This window comes from Aquarana catesbeiana, linkage group LG02 (assembly GCF_042186555.1).
Source record: "Aquarana catesbeiana isolate 2022-GZ linkage group LG02, ASM4218655v1, whole genome shotgun sequence".
Classification (NCBI taxonomy): domain Eukaryota; kingdom Metazoa; phylum Chordata; class Amphibia; order Anura; family Ranidae; genus Aquarana; species Aquarana catesbeiana.
In genome coordinates this window covers 646904628-646924379 of record NC_133325.1, presented here as the reverse complement: position 1 = coordinate 646924379, position 19752 = coordinate 646904628, and the positions used below count along the sequence as shown (strand labels likewise).

Sequence of the window (19752 nt, the reverse complement as noted above, 5' to 3'; positions counted from 1 at the left end):
AATCAACCGTAAATAACCTCCCTTTCCCTTCTCCCCCTGGCTATTTTTTCCTGCTGATTTGTTTGTTTATATATACTTTTGTAGCCATTAATATTTATGCTTTTTGCGTAGCTATTAATTTAGTTTATTTTTTTCAACACTCCAATACAACATTAGAAAAAATGTTTTTTTAATTTGTAAATAACATTGAATGCTTTGTACTAGAATCATAATTTTATTGTCATCTTATTTAGGACAAATTATAGAATGCCTTTGTTCTGTTTAAAATAAAAGATCTCAGGAAAGAGCTTTGATCTGTATATGATGTCAGTTAAAGCAACCTGACAAGTTTTTAACAAAACTGGTTCCTATTTAACCCCTTATTTACCCTTAGTTACTTCTAGTCAACCCTAAATAACTCTTTCTTCCCCTTCTCCCCTTAACTATTGTTTTTTCCTGCTGATTTGTTTTTTTTTTTTGTTTTGTTTATTTCCGTTTTTGCACCTATTATTATTTAAACTTTTTCTTTAATTTTTACTAATTTTGTTCATTATTTTTACAGTAAAAATGTAAAACCAAAGCCTTTACCTCATGTGTAATTTTAAAATATTAAATAGGACAATGAAACATATACTTTTTATTTACAGCAACACCATTTTTTAAATTAACATATTTATGATATATTTCCATTTCTTTTTTTTTTTTTTTTGTTACTTTTTTGTCTATGGATTGCATCAAAATGAAACAATTTTTGCAAGACAATATCATCAAAAGTTATTGCTGAATAAACAGGCCTATAGCAAATATGTAGAAGTTGCTCTGGTCAGTACAGGGTGTACAGGTGTGAGAGCCGAAGTGGTTTAACCGCTTGCCGACCAGACGCTGCAGTTTTACTGTGGCAGATTGGCTCGGCTGGGCAAATCAATGTTACCTTACGTCACTTTTTCTTTTGGCCACTAGGGGTGCCTGCAGCGTGTGCCCAGAGCCGATGTGAGTGCCCGGCGATCTTGATGACCGCCGGGCTCCCACGATCACTCATGACAGAACGAGAACCGGGATCTGTGTGTGTAAACACACAGATCCCGGTTCTTTCAGGGGAGAGGAGACAGATCTCTCTCTCCTCCTAGACAGTCCCATCCCCCCACAGTTAGAAACACACATAGGGAACACAGTTAACCCCTTGATCGCTCCCTAGTGTTAACTCCTTCCCTGCCAGTGACATTTACACAATAATCAGTGCATTTTTATAGCACTGATCGCTGTATAATTGTCAATGGTTTCAAAAATGTGTCAAAAGTGTCTGATGTGTCCGCCATAATGTCACAGTCCCAATAAAAATTGCAGATCGCTGCCATTACTAGTAAAAATAATAATAATAAAAATGCTATAAATACATCCCATATTTTGTAGACGATATAACTTTTGTGCAAACCAATCAATATACGCTTATTGCAATTTTTTTTTTTACCAAAAATATGTAGAAGAATACATATCGGCCTAAACTGAGAAAAAAATTAGTTTTTTTGATAAAAAATGTAGGATATTTATTATAGCAAAAAGTAAAAGATATTGTGTTTTTTTCAAAACTGGCGCTCTTCTTTTGTTCATAGCGCAAAAAATAAAAACCGCAGAGGTGATCAAATACCACCAAAAGAAAGCTCTATTTGTGTGGAAAAAAAGGGCGTCAATTTTGTTTGGGTACAGCATTGCATGACCGCACAATTGTCAGTTAAAGCGACGCAGTGCCGAACAGCAAAAAATGGCCTGGTCATTGAGCAGCCAAATCTTCCGGGGCTGAAGTGGTTAAGAGACCCTGTTGTCAGACCATTTCAAAGAGATAATTTGTGCATTAATGCCTATTAGGCATATTATTTATTAGTCAAGCTTCCCTTGTATAGACATCCAAAAGTCGTGAAATGTCTGCTAAACACCACCATCTTGGATGTAATGTCAGCAGCCCCAGCAGACTTAGAGCTGTCCCTCAAGTTACACTTTATAGCAGGGGTCAGCAATATAAGGCACACGTTCCATGGTGGACATGCAAAACCATTTCAGTGTCACATTGATGGTTGCATGTCTACAACATTATTTGATATTTCTCATTAAAAAATAACTGTAGAAGTTTGTTACAATGGAAGACAAGTCAAAATCTAACAAAGCTTAAATCTACTCCCACTCCCATTCTAAGCTTATTCTATCTACACTGTAAAAAGAAAGATGCTTATACTTACCTATTCTGAAGTCACACTGGTCAAGTCACATAATCTGGTCCCAGCGCCCTTTTCAGTGTAGAAGAGGGACAGCTGACAACAGCTGCCCCATAGTAATCCTATGGGTGATGTCATCACACAGGCTCTGTAGCCGCTGTCAGCGATCTCTCACCAACACTGAAGCTGAAGCTGGAGAGATCATGTGACCATATACAAATCTTTTCTTTTACAGGGTAAATAAAATAGGCATAGAATGAGGGTGGCAGTAGATTTAGCCATAGTTAGGTCTTGACTTGCCTTCCACTTTAAATATTTTGTAATATGTAATACAGTGAGCTTGCCAGACAAATTATGTTTGTCTTTCTCTGTATTTGGATCCACATATTGTATAATTGTGAATAGACTGGAGAGTTTAATAAAAGATCACATAGATGAGTTCTTGCTGTAAAAAAAATAAAAATAAGTAACAGACAGCATGGATTCATGAAAGACAGAAGTTGTCAAACAAATCTGATTTCTTTTTTGAGGAGGTAAGTAAAACCTTGGACAGAGGGGTGGCTGTTGACGTGGTATACTTGGATTTTGCAAAAGTGTTTGACACAGTTCCCCACACGAGACTAATGTGTAAGGTAAAGTCTACAGGCTTGGAAAAACACAGGAAAGCTGACATCTTATTTTTAAATTATGGAAAAGTTTGTCAAGCTTTAGAAAAATACCTCTTAAGCCAAGTTTTAAGGTGGTCACAAGGGGAGCAAACTATCTGAGAAGTCAGCATACGTAGTATAAAGTGTAATGATAGGAAAACCACTTAGCACCTTTATAATTGGGCCTCTAGAAGCAGGTTGGTGGTGGCAAACACATTTTAGCAGTCTGATCATTTCCAACCGCTGCTTGACCATTTTAGTCCCAGAGCCTTTCTCCTTACTTTCCATAACAGCAAAACTTTTTCTCATTTCAAAGATGTGTCTGTTTTACACTTTATGACTGTTTGTCTGCATAGCCTATCCCAACTAGTTGTTCAAACAGAAGGGGCTTTAGTTTGATAGCATAGTTGGATACATGTATGTTATTCTAAAGGTTTTAATTAGGAGGGAAGAGAAAAATATTTGAGAAAAACTAATTTGACCTAATTTTCTCTAACTCCAGTTAAAAGTTTTGCAGGATGCACACAAGTAAACATGATCTTGGCATACATCTATATAACTAAAGGAAAGATAAGATAAGGTTGAGTGGAGTTTGTGCAGACAGGAAAAAGATGCCATCTTTACAGGTTTCTGATTGCAAAGATTCTGACTTACAATGCTTACATGAGTGTTTGGTCGGACTCTATAACTACAAGTGTTATCCAGAGAGACCCACATTCTCATTGGGACTGGGGAGTTTATGGGTTATATTTTTGAAAATGGAAGCCAACACACACCCTACAATATTAATAAAAAGATTGACTCTTTTCAAATTTAAAAACAAAATATATGTTACTAATTTCCATACAGTTAACTTAGAATGTATACATTCCAGATGTTAATACGCTTTCTGCCTACAGAACAACTATTTTTTATATAATGACCTTGGTTAATCAGGTCAATAAATTGTACTTGTATACCAATTACATTTTCTGATATGGGTCTATTTAAAGTGGTACAGAACCCAGGACCCTGCATTCATTATATCTGGTCTCCCACAGTACACAGAACATGGAAATGCAATCGTTTTAGTAAATATAAATGGCTAAATGCCTTTTCTCCTCAGCAGTATATAGCAGCTTTGTGACTATCAGTGTCTGGTTAAAGCTTATAGGAGGAGTTTTTATTCTCCCCTGATTGCCCTTTAAGGCTGCGTCGCACAGCCAATCACAGATCTCTCTCAAAAGACCTCCAGCCTGGAGAGAGACTGATGTGCTTATCTCTGCTAACTGAGGTAGAGGAGAAGGAGGGGGGAGACATCACTGTCATCATTATCAACAGAGCCAAACAGCTTCACACAGATTTAACCCCACAGCTGCCAGGGAGAGAGCCCAGCAGGAGGATATTATTATTATTATTATTATAGAGGATTTATATAGCGCCAACAGGTTACGCAGCGCTTTACAATATAAAAGGGAGACAATACAGTTATAATACAATAAAATACAAGAGGATTAAGAGGGCCCTGCTCAGAAGAGCTTACAATCTAATAGGGTGGGGCAGGTGGTACAAAAGGTTGTAACTGTGTGGAATGAGCTGGTGGAAGTGGTAGGAGATTAGTTGGAGAGGGGATAGGCTTTCCTGAAGAGATGAGTTTTCAGGGATCGCCTGAAGGTAGTAAGAGTAGGGGATAGCCGGATAGATGGAGGTAGCGAGTTCCAGAGGATGGGAGAGGCTCTGGAGAAATCCTGGAGATGAGCATGGGAGGAGGAGATGACAGAACTTGAGAGTAGGAGGTCTTGAGAGGAGCGGAGAGGTCGATTTGGGTGATATTTGTGGACAAGATTAGTGATGTAGCTCGGGGCAGAGTTGAGAATGGCTTTGTATGTTGTGGTTAGTATTTTGAATTTAATTCGCTGGATGATTGGGAGCCAGTGTAGGGATTGGAGGAGAGGGTTGGCAGACACTGAGGTAAGGTGGATAAGTCTGGCAGCAGCATTCATGATAGACTGAAGAGGGGATAGCCTATTGAGAGGCAGGCCAATGAGAAGGGATTTGTAATAGTCAAGGCGAGAAATAACGAGGGAGTGAATAAGGAGCTTGGTGGTTTCACTTGTTAAAAAGGGGCGAATTTTAGAGATGTTACGGAGGTGAATTCTACAAACTTTTGACAACGATTGGATTTGAGGCTGAAATGACAAGTCAGAGTCTAGGATTACACCTAGTACCCTGGCATGAGGGGAGGGACTAATGGTTGCATTGTTGATTTTGATGGAAAAGTCATGGAGGGGGCCACGGGCGGGGGGGGAATATTAATAGCTCAGTTTTAGAGAGATTTAGTTTAAGGAAGTGGTGCAACATCCATGCTGATATGTCAGTTAGTAAGTTAGTAGGATACAATTAACCCCTCAATGGCTGGGCACTTTTACAGTGTAACTACTACTTGAAAGTAGGGCATTAAAGTAAAAGTGCCCAGCCATTGAGGGGTTAATTTTATCCTCCTGCTCGGCTTTCTCCCTGGCAGCTGTGGGGTTAAATCTATTAAATCTGCTTGGCTCTGTTGATAGTGATGACAGTGATGTCTCCCCCCTCCTCCTCAGAGAGAAGCACAGATAAGCAGTGTCCTTGTATTGATTATTGACATTTGCTCTCCTGCTATGAACGTTTGCATCCCCCTTAGCCTCAAATGCTGCCCGGTATTTATGAGGATAACTGAGTTACAGACTTCAGCTCGGCATTCAAGCTGAGCTAGTGTGATTGCCAGGGGAAAGGGGGAGTGTACAGATGTGAGGACTCCGCCTACCGAGCTCCGGCCTGTAGACACGCCCGCCCACAGACTGGTGTCTTTCAGAGGGCTGTGACAGGCACAGGAACGAGAAAATGCAGGTACAATTAATGTACTTTTGATCTTTAAAGAAAGGGCTAACACATGGTGTATGTATCTCTAAATGTTGAACATGGGGTTTACATCCACTTTAAATACAGTAGGGGATGAATAAAAACCCTCTATTGTGTTTTTGGCAATCTGTGTTCTATTGGAAAAAATTTCTCTTCACATTCTGCCCTGTATGCACAACAGGAAGTAAACGAATCCAATCTTAGCCAGCTGCCATTACAGCATGTACCCTCATTGGAAAATTTTCCCTCTATTCTCTTTTGGGTGACAACTCACTTTCCTCCCTTCCAGTCCTAGTAACAGTTGTCACCAGGACAAATATAGAGAGCAAATCTCCATAACAGGGACATATACAGCAGTAAGAACCTGGCAGGAGTTCTATCGTTTGGGACAGGCTATTATCCCAAAATAATACTTTAAGGCTCCTTTCACACGGGGCTCGCTGAGCCGGCGGATGACAAGTCCGTCTCTGCACTCTGTGCAGGGATGGACCTGTCAGAGAGTCCGCTCTCCCCTATGGAGGGATCGGATGATTACGGACCACCTGTCCGTTTTCATCCGATCCGCCAGGAGGATGGAAAATACGACATCCATCCATCTGGATTTTGCGGATTGGATCGGATGTCAGCGGACATGTCACCGCTGACATCCGACGCTCCATAGAGCTGTATGGAGTGACTGTTCAGATTCACATGAAAAAACTGACAGGCGGATCTTGAACATTATGTCTAATGTTAGTGACGGCGGGGGTTTTACACACACTACTGCAGCTGCGGGGAGTGTGTGTAAGTCTGACAAGCCGACTGTTGCTTCCACACACCTAGGTAACGGCCTACCCTACCACATCATGTTTCTCAGGCTCTGTGTACCCATCGAATTTTAGGCTTTTAGAGAGTCTGTTAAATTGTTGTCTATGGAAAATATAGGGTACCAAAGTTTGTCACTGTTTCACGGGTGCACACAGTTTTAAGAGTTAACATGTTGGGTATCAACTTACTAGGTGCAACCTCATTGTTTTTATTTTTTTAAACATGCTTGTAATCCAAAGCACTCGTATATCAAAGCAAATTTCCCCATAAGAAATAATGGAAACTCAGATGATTAGTTCCACAACCATTTATTCGTAAGTACTTCAGTTTATAGTCCATATAAAAAAATTATAGCAATGTGATAGGTTGTGTAACCATAAAATGTCCATCCACAAATGGCAGCCTCCACAAGGGGATTAGAAGCAAAATCCAGCAGGAGCTACAGAGTATAAAAGAGAAGAGAGACGCCTCTAAGTGTAGCAATATGGTTACATTTAATGAAGGTACAACATTTAGCAACTCACATGGTTGATGATTAAAACAGGCACATATAAGTATGCAGGCATCCGGGGTAAAGCTGTCCACATAGACCATCCTCCGCACCGCTGAATCTCAATATTGTCAGTCAATGGTGACTAGGAAGACTCTCCTTCAGTAGAGCGATCTGATGGCAAGGCTTGAAACGCTTGTGGAGTGCAGTGTGGGAGGGATGACGTTGATGGCTGTGGCAGTGCTGAGGACGGTCTATGTGGACAGCTTTACCCCGGATGCCTGCATACTTAGATGTGCCTGTATTAATCATCAACCATGTGAGTTGCTAAATGTTGTACCTTCATTAAATGTTACTATATTGCTACATTTAAAGGTGCCTCTCTTCACTTTTATACTTTTGTGACATGACGCTACTCGTATATCAAGACATCGCTCGTTTATCAAATCAAAATTTATAACAACATTTTGCTCATCTAGAAAAACACTCGCAGACCAAGTTACTCGCAATCCAAGGTTTTACTGTATATTGATTATGTGTCCTAAAATAAAATAGTTTAAATTTTTTACTGAACAATAAAAAATTTAAACTACCACTATTTTATTGTCTCGGGTGTCTGCTTTCAAAATATGTATAATGTTTGGGGATTTTAAATAATCTTCAGGCCCGAAATAATTTTTTGCACACAGTGGCCCAGGCGTATAATTCACAACCCAACTGGGGCCAATAGGGAGTCTGCTTGGGGATCGCTGCTATTCCAAAAGCTCATAGACCAATGAGGACAGTAGAGAAACACAACAAGAGGAAAGCGCTGAATCCTGGCAGAGTCATAACACAATTCTCCAATGGATAGAAAATGTCTGTTTATTATAAATAAATCCAAGGCATACAGATGTCCAGGAACATCCCTTAAAAAGCAATGCTAGCCCCCTGTTTGCAGGACCTCCATCCCAGTTTCTTGGACCCATCCTGCCAGATCACGACCTCCCTTGGAGTCCTGCAGTGTGTTTCATCCCACCAGCCCAGACAGTTTTCCTGTGGTTTCCCTGGACTCCTTCTGTCACTTATATGGTCTCCTCCTCCAGGTAATCCCCCTGGGCTAACATTGATTTTTAAGGGATGTTCCTGGACATCTGTATGCCTTGGATTTATTTATAATAAACATACATTTTCTATCCATTGGAGAATTGTGTTATGACTCTGCCAGGATTCAGCGCTTTCCTCTTGTTGTGTTTTGCTAAAATTATTTTTGAAACATGTGCAAAAAAAGCAAAAACAGCTCTGATATCAAAATTGTTAATGGAAGAACTACTGCCTGTGCCAGTGCCACACTCCATTAGAGAGATTTTCCCAAGCTTTCTGTCCTGCTTTTATCCTGAACTCTGTTGGAGACATTTTCCCTAACTTCCTGTCCTGCTGACAATGGTTAACAAGAGAGGAAGTGTGGAAAAATACTACAACAGGGACAAAGACAGAAATAACAATCTGGCAGATGTTAATAGTCTTCATCTACTCTACTAAAAAATAGTATATTTATTTCTGTCTGTGTTTCACTTAGAGAGTTACCTTTACTTCCTGTATGGTAAAAGGTTATCAACAGGATATAATTGGAGGTCTATCTTGATGCAGATGCAGTGTCAGACTCCTTCATCAACTTGTGACAAGTAGCTAGTCTATCTCGCACCACGCTCAATTGCCAGCAGACTGAGAGCTATCGTCACTGGGTTTGCTTGACAAAGGAACTAACCCTTTATACCCCAAATCAATCACTGCCACAAGATATTATTATCGTAAACTATCAACCATTTACACTAGCAATTATGACTTATAATAATTGTCTGTTGCGCGCTCCGGACACAGATGCCTAACCCAAAGTTTTCGGATAACATGACCAACGTGACAGCCAGTCACGTGCTCTTAAGCCCTGCCTCCTGGCATCATCAACCTCTAATAGGGCCAGGAGGCGCTGGCGTGAAAAGGTTAATAACAGAAAGGTAACACAGTACAAGCAAAATACTTACATAAAAGGAATATTACAAAGGAAAAAGAGACAATAAGGCAACAGAAAAAGAGTGAAAATACTTAAAAAAGTCTGGTTTGGTGAGTTCATCAGAGTCCAGTCAATAAACAAGATGGATCAATAGCTCTCTTAGATCTTGGCTGATGTTCCTTGTTTGGTAAAAGAGAGCTCTAAGCTACTAAACAGTCTCTCTCTTCTGGTCCCTGAGGAGGGTTTTGACAGAAATTATCTTACCAATGAGAAGGTCTGAGGAGTGGCCAAAGAATGTTTCAGCCTTTATGATCATTCAGCTGTCATGCCCTTAGCTACAGTTTTTTAAATTATGTGTAGATTTTGAAACTATGAGTTGGAGAAGGAGTCTTTTGCCAATCAAATAGGATACCTGTCAGCAGAAATCAGGCCCATATGGCTTTTATGATATCAATTAGCCCTGGATAAGACATTTTATTGCATGCCATTTACTCCTAATGGGTTTAAATACCCTGTAGATCATAGCATGACAAAACTAAAATGTTTTACAGTTTTACAATGAGCTACTTCTAATTTCCTCAGTGGGAAGTGCCGATAACCTTTGTGGATGCTTATTGTTAACAGACATTGAGATGATAAGCAAACTCTAACATACTGCAATGTTCTGTCCAGATTTCCTGCTAAAGCAATCCATTAGTTATTTCCAGCTTTAGCAAATCCCTGTTTATTAGTTATCTGCCTCAATTGAGATAGCAGGTCCCTTGAAATACCAGACCCTTGTGGAAATAAAATTTAAGTTAAAAGGTTATGGAGATCAACTCGCCCTGGCCCTCTCACACAGCTTTGTAGGGTGCCCAGTGTGCATTATCATCACAATTCTCTATAACCAAGTCCCAGATAGCAGTGAAAACCTGACAAGGTTTCCATCCCTTTCCTGCTGTATCTTGAACAGCTTTGGTTGGACACATTTAAATAGGAACACATTTTATATTTCCACAAACCCTGGGCCTCCCTTATTTAACCGTACCCAACACACCCATCACCATCATCCTACACCCTCTGGCAGTAGTCGCAATCTACGCAATTTGGTCTCCATTCCTCCTCTTACCATGCCAGCCTCCCCTTCTCCTGTGCCCTCTGGAATGCCCGCTCTGTCTGCAACAAACTCAATGCTGTTTATGACCTCTTTGTCACAAATTCCTTTAATCTACCTGCTGTCACCGAAACCTGGCTCCACAAATCTGTCACCCCTTCTCCTGCTTCCCTATCCCAGGGTGGCCTTCACTGGACTCACTCCCCTAGGCCTAATGGACGCAAGGGAGGTGGAGTGGGATTCCTCCTATCCCCCAGAGCACCTTCCAGGTTATTCACTCTCCTCCCTCTTTTTCCCTCTCATCATTTGAAGCCCACTGTATACGTCTATTCTCTCCAACTTCCCTAAGAATTGCTGTGATCTTCCGGCCCCCTGGAGCATTATTGACTTTCCTTGATGAGTTTTCTGCCTGGCTACTTTCTCTCTTCGGAAATTCCCACAATCCTTCTCGGTGATTTAAACATCCCTGCTAATACAAACACTCCTGCTACTTCTAAGCTTCTTAATCTAACCTCTTCATTTGACCTGAAGCAATGGGTGCAGGCTTCTACTCACTCTGATGGCAACACCCTTGACCTTGTATTCTCCTACCTATGCACTCCATGCAACTTCTCAAACAATCCTTTTCCTCCCTCCGACCACCACCTTATTAGTTTCTCTCTCCCTCCGTCTTCCACCACCTTTCCCTCCAATCGCCTAACCATCACCCATAGAAACTTTCACAACTTCAACTCCTCTCTCCTCTATTCTGCTACTGACCACCTCCCTGTCCTGCCCCAACCAAGCCACGTCCATCTACAATAAATCCCTGTCCTCCACCCTGGACAAGCTCGCTCCCCTCACTACACGCAGAATCAGGCCTCGATCGCTACAACCCTGGCAAACATGTGTCACTAAAATTCTAAAAAAACGTAGTCGCGCTCTTGAGCATCTGTGGCACAAGACTAAGGCTCTCAAAGACTTCAACCAATACAAATCTGCCCTCCAAAAATACTATTCTTTCCTCCACACTGCCAAGCAGACCTATTTTACAACTCTTTTTAACACCTTCTCATCCAGTCCCTGTAAACTCTTCTGTACCTTCAACTCTCTACTTCATTCTCCACCGCCTCCACCCACTGACTCTCTCACTGCCCAGGAAATCACTAATCACTAAATAAGATTAATACAATCCATGATGAAATCTCCACTCTACAGGTATCTGTAGTTAAGACCCCATGTCAACAGGTACAACTGACACTCCCCTTATTCAAATCTGCTACTACAGACGAAGTTGCTAAACTCTTTTCTATCGCCCACCTAACCACCTATCCCCTGGACCCTATTCCCTCTCAAATGGTACGGTCACCCTCTGACTCCATCCTACACTCTCTAACCCACATCCTAAATCTCTCCCTCACCTCTGGCATCTTCCCCAATGCTCTAAAACATGCACTGGTCACCCCCATACTTAAAAAGCCGTCCTTGGACCCTACCAATCTTAACAACCTATGCCCTATCTCCTTGCTCCCCTTTTCCTCTAAACTCCTTGAATGCCTGGTTTACAACCAACTGAGTGACCACCTCATTAAGAATAACCTTCTTGATCCCCTTCAATCTGGATTTCGCCCTCAACACTCCACAGAAACTGCTCTTTTAAAACTCACAAATGACCTACTAACTGCAAAAACCAATGGACGCTATTTCGTACTCCTACTTCTGGACCTTTCAGCTGCCTTTGACACGGTTGACCACCCTCTCCTCCTCAAAAAACTTTTCTCCCTCGGTCTCCGTGACTGCGCTCTTCAGTGGCTCTCATCCTACCTATCCCAATGCACCTTCAGTGTCACTTACAATTCTACTTCCTCCACTCCTCTTCCCTTCTCCATCGGGGTCCCCCAAGGTTCTGTTCTTGGGCCTCTTTTATTTTCAATGTACACCTCTTCCCTGGGTCAGCCTCTCACAGCTTTCAATATCATTTCTACACTGACGACACACAAATCTATCTCTCCACCACCCAAATAACTCACATCATCAGTCTCCTCACGCATCACTAACTTACTAACAGACATATCTGTATGGATGTCACACCACTTCCTCAAACTCAACATGTCCAAAACCAAGCTTATAATATTTCCTCCCCCACGTGCCTCTTCCCCTGACTTATCTGTCAAGAGCAATGGCACAACCATCCACCCATCCCCACATGTCAGGGTGCTAGGTGTTATCCTGGACTCTGAACTCTCCTTTAGGCCCCACATCCAATCACTTTCCAAAGCTTGCCGCCTCAACCTCCACAACATCTCTAAACTACGTCCGTTTCTAACCAATGAAACTACAAAGCTCCTGATTCACGCCCTGGTTATCTCTCGCCTTGACTACTGCAACTCCCTCCTCATTGGCTTACCTTTACATAGACTATCCCCCCTTCAGTCCATCATAAATGCTACTGCCAGACTCGTCTACATTACAAACCACTCAGTGTCTGCTACCCCTCTCTGCCAATCCCTCCATTGGCTGCCACTCGCCCAACAAATTAAATTCAAAATACTAACAATAAGTTAAAAAGCCATCCACAACTCTGCCCCCAGCTACATCACTAGCCTAGTCTCAAAATACCAACCTAATCGCCTTCTTTGTTCCTCCCAAGACCTCCTGCTCTCTAGCTCCCTCATCACCTCCTCCCATATCCACCTCCAGGACTTCTCCCGAGCCTCGCCCATCCTCTGGAATTCCCTACCCCAATCTGTCAGACTGTCTCCAAATGTATCCACTTTTAGGCGATCCCTGAAAACTTTCCTCTTCAGAGAAGCTTATCCTGCCTCCATCTAACAACTGCACTATTTTCTCCATTAGATCATCCCCCACAGCTATTACCCTTTTGTATAACCTGACCCTCCCTCCTAGATTGTAAGCTGTAATGAGCAGGGCTCTCTGATTCCTCCCTGTATTAAATTGTATTGTAATTGTACTGTCTGCCCTAATGTTGTAAAGCGCTGTGTAAACTGTCGGCGCTATATAAATCCTGTATAATAATTATAATAATAATTTTATTTATTTTTTCTTTTAATTTTACTGCTGACGTCATGTGCAAATTAAGGGTACCCTTTTGTTCAGCACATTAAAGAGCCCGTAAATACATTGTAACAATAATGCAGTTACAACCTACAGTGATTGGTCCACATGGTCAAACTTTTTTTTGGAATACTCATTAATTAATAGTAATCTTTATTATTATGTGGTCTTACAGTAGAAACAAACTGAGGGACTCTGTGAGTGTGTTGAAAAGAAAATTTGCCCTTGGTGCCCCATGGCAGCAAGTCACCTTCGCTTTTACATGCTATAAATTTTACTACTGTAAATATGGCAACTAATTGGTTGCTAATGGAAACAAAAGCAGTTTTTCCAAACATATTGATAAACAAAGCCTTGAAAATGGCATTAATACTGATTGACATGCCATGTATAAGCAGCTGCTAACTCATACAGCAGGAATGTTGCTCGTGAAGCTAATCAGTATTCCAAGAGCCATGTGTTTCTTTGTTATTGGTGACTGTTACTAAAGACCTATTCCCTTGCTTATTTAAATGCCATTGCATTGCTATTATCGGAATTAACAAAGTCATACTCTACAAATTCATTGCATCAAGTTCTTAAAACTTTATAAAGTGGTCATTTAGTTTGATGTAGTCTAATTCCTTGCAGCTTATGTTAAAGAAAAGAAATAGAAAACATATTTTACTCTCGGGGACTTGGCCATGATTTTTACAGGTACCGAGAAAATCTTTATTCAATAAATTGCAAGTTGCAAAATCAATATGAGAATGACAGGTAAAAAGAGAACGGTCATTTGCTGTTCTATTAGTTAAATTGGTTCTCTAGAAAGATAAAATATGTGCACGGTGTATTTTCTAGCTAAGCCTCCTGGTTCAGAAGAGATCACATGACCAAAAGCCTGGATCAGCTGATACTCACTTACAGTGGAAATCACATGACTAAATTCAGAGGCTTTTTGTTATGTAAGCAGAACTGCAGGGTACAAGAAAAGTGTTTTCTCTAAAAAAGCTATATATTTCGGAGCTTCTAATACTCTTTATCTCAATATTTATATTAATTTAACTGTATGTTAACACTGGTGAATAGGACTGTTTTAAGTGGCTTACATTGTTTATTACATTGCATTAAGTATTAGATTAAGCATATAAGTAAACTTAAAGTGGAACTTTACCCATAACAGTTTAATAACAAATAATGTTCTTTAGCAAAGCACATACATTCCACGTTAATAATTATGCTACCACAATTAGTGTATGCTGTAAATTGCTTCCAGCTTTGCTCCTGTTTCTTCTTGCTGGAGCCTGCCATTTTGTTGAAGACCATATCAGTCTCTTTCTTATTAAAAACTCTTCCCTTCTCTTGAAGCAGACCATAGATTACTTAGGTGGAAAGAAAGAAAATCGCCCAATTCCCTCATTGATGGGGGAATGCCTCCCACAGTGCTATTGTGTTCTACTGGTGGGGAGTGTGGGCTGTAAACACAATGATTGCTACTAGTAAATTATGTGCCACTTTCTGTAATTAAAATATGTACATTTCCAGCCTTGATCATATGTCTGAACTAGAGAGGAAGGCTGACAGAAGCTTTACAGTGTTGAAGTTCACAGGCTGCCAAATAGGTATAAAAGAAATAATATCAGGGAGACAAAACACTATCCTTGCAAGTTTAACCCTTATGTGTCTACCTGGCAGCAGAGTTTGTCCTGTGACCTCTCCTGCTCTTCTTTTCTTCCCTCCTAGTCTGTGATCTCTACACACAGTCTGTGTCATTCCTGTTGCTTTGTTCCCTCTTCAGCAACAGTAAATCTTAAAGCTTTTAGCTGATCTGTCTCACTCTCTAGTGGCTCTGATTTTAGGCACAATGCTGAGAATAGAAAGCAACTTAGGATGTGCAGAAGAGATTGAGTCAGGTCTTCACAAAATTTTTAACAGTGTAGACACCTATTTTTAATGTTTTACATAGCTATACTTGCAAAAGGCACCAGCCTAAAGTAATCTATCAGGACTTAAGATTCTGACTAATGTTCTACTTTAACATAATATCTTTTTATATTTACAGATACAAGATTGATCTCTGGTGAAGGAACATGCATAGAGAAAAGTGAACCAATGGATTTTTTTGTATTTGTACAAAGACTGAAAAATTCCTATATGCCGTGTTCTTCCATATTGCAGCAAATAACTTATTTGTACTTTTGTTTTAATTATTCTTAATAAAAAAAGTATTGACGATATATTTAAAATTTGGAATCTATCCAGTTTTTAAAAATGACTGTAAAGAAACTATAAGCTTAAATTAAAATATATATAATTTAAAAATGTTTTAAGGAGTTCTAATGAAATAAATCAACTCTGTTACATTGTTGACTTCTTAGGAAAACACAGTTACAATATTCAGCATTATTAATGAATGGAAATTTTTGTACAATCTTTCTAATAATGTATTTGTACCTATGCAAAAAAAGGCAGACAGTGCCCCAATTTTTGGTGTATGTTAGAGAACACCACCTTGAAAAAAAAATCAATTTTTTTTAGTACCTTCTTGATTTTTTTTCTTGATTTTTGCATTTTCACTTTTTTTTATATCAGTTGTTATCCATGAAAAAAAACTCTGGTCAGCATACGACAAAAAAACACCCTATTTTAACCACGTCAATACCGAACAGTTTCACCCTTTTTAATTGACATATACCATTCAGTGACAGTAAAATTTTACACAAATTACTTCACACAAATATAGCTTTCTTTTGGTGGTATTTAATCACCTCTGGGTTCTTTATTTTTTGCTAAATAAATGAAAAAATGATGACAATTCTGATTTAAAAGAGCGTTTTTCTCCGTTTCTAATTTTTTTTTTGCAGAGAAATGATTTCTCTTCATAATCTTAGGCCAAAATGTATACTGCTACAATTGTAAATAGCCCAAATTGTATATTATTTAGTCTGTGTGAAAGTTATAGAGTCTACAAACTATGGTATTTATATTTGAAAATCAATCAGTCCTGATGTACTGACTGCCTATCGCATTTCTTGAGGCCCGAATATGCCGGGACAGTACAAGCCCTCCCCAAATTATTCCTTTATGGAAATTAGACAGTCCAATGTATTTAGTAAAGGGCATGGTGAGTTTTTGAAGTTGTAATTTTTTGTCACAATTTTTTGGGAAAATTAAGAAATTAAACATTATTTTTTTTTACATACTGTTATCAGTGCAATACAGTGTCATCGTATAACTGGTGTGGCGGTCAGGGACACTGACTGATAAAAGTATGTAAGAAAATAAAATAATAATAAATAATAAATTAAAAAAGTCAATTTAAAAAAAAAGTAAACATTTTTTCCTAACAATTGTGTTTCTTTTTTTGATTTGTTTTTACATACTGTGATCAGAGCAATACAGTGTTACCATAGTAACTACTACTCTGGGGTGGTGATCAGTGTTTTTTTTAAACAGTATGATTGCTTTTAACAGTGAATTTTACTGTCATAAGCAACCATTTTTTATGAATGACATCCATTCATCCAGTGTGTACTATTGTGAAGCTGTGATTGGCCACAGATATCACTGTGACCAATTGTGTACAATTGCCATATGATCTGCTGTGATTGGTCACAACGATCACATGATACCCGCAGCTGCCTGGTACACTGATTTGTCATCTGCTGTGTCCAGTGGATCACAGATCATGCCGCAGCACTGCCTGTGGAGATCACTCTCCTCCAATCCTACTTCAGTTCTGGAATATGGACAGGCACTCACATCTTTTACACACAATGCAGGAACACTTTTGACTTGGGGGGTGGGCTCCTAACTGGAAAAGAGGAGTGACTTGATGGAACAGTCATTCAGCATGAAAGAAGCCTGCAGAAGTTAGGAACAAGGTAATTGTGCCTACTCCCCTAAACTGAATAAACATTGGAGCCTTACTACACTTGGGGATCTACCAAAGTAGAATTTTATTTTACTTAAAAATCGCTCAAAGAAGCCCAAAAGACAGTGGCGGTATTACTGGGGTCGCAACAGTCGCACTTGCGACGGGGCCCGGCATTCCGCCACTGTGGGGGTGCCCAGCGGGGTTGCTCTTCACAGGTCACTGAGCGTGTCTCTCATCTAACAGCAGCAGAGACACCGGCATTGTTTGTTTTATTTGCCTCTCCGTGTGTCCTCTCTCGCACGGGATGACCGAGGACACACAGCTGATCATCTCCCCTCTCCTCTCCTCACACTTGACTGCCAGCGGAGCACAGAGAGGGGAGGGGGGAGAAGATCAGCTGTGTGTCCTCTGTCATCCCGTGTGAGAGAGGACACACGGAGAGGGAAATAAAACAAACAATGCCGGTGTCTCTGCTGCTGTTAGATGAGAGACACACAGGTGTTGCCAGGGGGGGCCGCACCGGGTGACACCCGACAGAGGGGTGACACCTGTGGGCAGTGGCATGGCACGCCGCATAGTCCTCACCCCTCACCACAGCGCTGTGCACAGCGGAGCGGACAGAAGCCGCCTCCCCCTCCTCTCTGTTTACGGAGGGGGAGGAGGAGGAGTCCGAGGGACACATGCAGCTGTGCCTATCCCGTGCTGTTCTGAGGTCTGTAACATTTTTATTCAAATAGACATGTGTGCTGGGGGGAACGCTATGGGAGGGGGGTCTGCAGTGATTGAGGGACGGTGGTCTGCACTGAGGGGGGTCTGCATTGATGGAGGGAGGGGGGTCTGCACTGAGTGGGGTCTGCATTGATGGGGGGGTCTGCACTGAGGGGGGTGGTCTGCAATGGGGGGTCTGCACTGATGGAGGGGGGGTGGTCTGCATTGTGGGGGGGCTGTACTGAGGGGGGTGTGAACTGATGGAGGGGGGTCTGCAATGAGGGAGGGGAGGTCTGCACTGATGAAGGGGGGTCTGTACTGAGGGGGGGTGTGAACTGATGGAGGGAGGTGGTCTGCAATGAGGGGGGTTTGCATTGATGGGGGGGTCTGCACTGAGGGGGGGGTGGTCTGCAATGAGGGGAGTCTGCATTGATGGGGGTCTGTACTGATGGAGGGGGGTGGTCTGCATTGTGGGGGGGGCTGTACTGAGGGGGGGTGTGAACTGATGGAGGGGTGTGCAATAAGGGAGGGGAGGTCTGCACTGATGGAGGGGGGTCTGTACTGAGGGGGTGTGTGAACTGATGGAGGGGGTGGTCTGCAATGAGAGGGGTCTGCATTGATGGGGGTTCTGCACTGATGGGGGGTGGTCTGCACTGATGGAGGGGGGTCTGTACTGAGAGGGGTGTGAACTGATGGAGGGGGGTCTGCAATGAGGGAGGGGAGGTCTGCACTGATGGAGGGGGTTCTGTACTGAGGGGGGGTGTGAACTGATCGAGGGGGGTGGTCTGCAATGAGGGTGGTCTGCATTGATGGGGGGGTCTGCACTGATGGAGGGGGGGTGGTCTGCATTGTGGGGGCCTGCACTGATGGAGGGGGGTCTGTACTGAGAGGGGTGTGAACTGATGGAGGGGGGTCTGCAATGAGGGAGGGGAGGTCTGCACTGATGGAGGGGGGTCTGTACTGAGGGGGGTGAACTGATGGAGGGGGGTGGTCTGCAATGAGGGGGTCTGCACTGATGGAGGGGGGGTGGTCTGCATTGTGGAGGGGCCTACACTGATGGAGGGGGGTCTGTACTGAGGGGGGTGTGAACTGATGGAGGGAGGTCTGCAATGAGGGAGGGGAGGTCTGCACTGATGGAGGGGGGTCTACACTGGGGTCTATAGTGATAGAGGGGGGTCTATACTGATAGATGAGGGTCTGCACTGAGGGGGTCTATACTGATAGATGGGGGTCTGCACTAAGGGGGTCTACACTGATAGATGGGGGTCTATGCTGATAGAGGGGGGCTATACTGATAGATGGGGGGTCTGCAATGAGAGGGGCTATACTGATGGATGGGGTCTGTACTCTGATGGACACTGATAGAGGACTCTGATGGACACTGATAGAGGACTCTGATACACACTGATAGCGGACTCTGATGGACACTGATAAGATTTACTGATGAGCACTGAAGGGGAGGTACTGATAGGGGACACTGATGGGAGGCGCTGATAGGATTTACTGATGGGCACTGAAGGGAGGGATTGCGCTGGATGCACATCCCAGGGGGCATGCGGGAAGCACGGTTTTGGGAGGATGTCAATGGATACCCTCCCAAAATTGGAAGCCTGGAGCTCGGATGGAAGGGGGGGCCCATCATTGTTTCTTGCACCGGGGCCCTGAAGGTTCTAGTTACGCCTCTGCCAAAAGATAGTAGGAACTGAACACACCGCTAACACGAAACTCTATAAGCATAATATTTTTTTTTAATCATCAAAAGTTAATTAAACATAAGAGAGCAATTAACTAAAAGCAAGAATACTTGCTGATCCCAAACAGACAATTAAAAAACAGAGCAGTAAATCAGGCAAGTTTCATATAATCCCCTCTGATTGGTCTTAATAGGAAAAAATCCCTTACAGTAAATGGAGTTACTGAATAAGTTGGCAGAATGCCCATCCGCCAATATCTAAATATGTGACAAAGTCAGTTCCAAAAAAATAATGATAAAATGCTGCACTGTAATTGTCATAGGTGATCTACATCACAACAAGGCTCTAAC

General features: G+C 41.9%; 1 protein-coding gene across 2 annotated transcripts in view; it reads left to right on the top strand.

Moving 5' to 3' along the window:
• The window catches only part of SMPX (small muscle protein X-linked), a 139031-nt gene extending 123586 nt beyond the window's left edge, over nucleotides 1–15445 (top strand). For both annotated transcript variants that reach the window (XM_073616499.1, XM_073616500.1), the window contains one exon: nucleotides 15186–15445. The gene's annotated coding sequence lies outside the window, so the exon portion shown is untranslated. The remainder of the gene's footprint in view (nucleotides 1–15185) is intronic.
• The last annotated feature ends 4307 nt before the right edge of the window (nucleotides 15446–19752 follow it).